Genomic DNA, 1,310 nt, shown 5'->3' with positions numbered 1-1,310 from the left:
GCAGAACAAGCGCGCTTTGTGGCGGGCGGTCCCCTGGCCCCGCGCGTCCGCCGCCGGGAGCCTCCGGAACTGGGAGCGACGCCCGCGGCCGACAGCCGTGTAATGTCTTCCAGGCCGCCCGCCACCAGCCGGCCCGGCGGTCGGGCGCCCCCGCCGGGAGGCTCTGCGGGCGCCCGAACCTGCCCCGCGGGCGGCGGGAGGCGGCCACCTGGTAACCTGTCCCCGACCCTAGGGTGCCACTGCTGGGCTGGGGGGGGGGGAAGCACCGATCGCAGGCGGCGCTGCTGCTGCTGCTGCTGCCCCGAGGACTGCTCCGTGGTGGAGACAGACTTTGGTTTGGTCCTAGTGCTGGGGACTGGACCCAGGGCCACCGACCACTGAGCCGCATCCCAGCCCTAAAGTTCTTATTTTGAGACAGGGAATCACTAAGTTGCTTAGGACCTCGCCACGTTGCTGGAGCTGGCTCTGAACTCGCGGTCCTCCTGCCTCAGCCTTCTGAGCCCGAGGTTACAGGCTGTGTCGCCGCAGGGCGAGTCAGTCACTTTAGATGGATTGACCTAGGTTTCAGTTGTTGTTGCCACCTACGAGCTGTGAGATCCTGGTAAGTTCACCACTTAGAACATCGATACTAACAGCCAACATTTATGGTGCACCTACTGGGTGCCTCTGGTGGTCTCCCTGGTCCTCTCACCCAGTTTGGAAGGGAGGAATTTTAGATGTTCATTTTTACAGGGCAGGGAATGGACTCTCCAAATACTCTGGAGCCAAAGTCACCTCTCCCAGCCTCAGTTTCCTTATCTGCAAAATAAGGACAAACATAGGAAGTCCCCATGGGCTGTCTTACCTGTTTCCAGATGAAGACAGGTGCCCTCAGGCTTATGGGGGAGGGAGGGAGGCTCTACCCAGCTGCCAGAAACCTTTCCCCCAAGGACAAGGGACAAGTCACAGCCCTGACCTGCCCTGGAGACTGGGGGTGTGGGAGAGAGAGAGGAAAGCCACTGCCAGAGACGAAACTGAGGGACCCCAGAGAGGGCAGGACAGGGCTGTCCGGGAGTGACTGTTCCCACCTTCACACACCTCCCTGACATTCCTGCTACAAATGGTCACAGAATACACTGCCCCAGGTACCAGGCCATCGGAGCCTAAGCAGATGAAACCCCTGTCCTCTTGAAGTCCACCCGGGGGACATGGGCAGTAAGAGGTGCCCAAACTGGGTATAGCTTTTTCAAATCTAAATTTGATTTTGTTTGACTTAATTTTTTTTAATTTTTAAGAAACTTGAGATAGCTGGGGTGGGGGGGGGGGGGGAG

Source organism: Marmota marmota, unplaced genomic scaffold (assembly GCF_001458135.2).
Source record: "Marmota marmota marmota unplaced genomic scaffold, marMar, whole genome shotgun sequence".
In the NCBI taxonomy this organism is placed as follows: domain Eukaryota; kingdom Metazoa; phylum Chordata; class Mammalia; order Rodentia; family Sciuridae; genus Marmota; species Marmota marmota.
Note: the sequence above shows the minus strand (reverse complement) of the source record.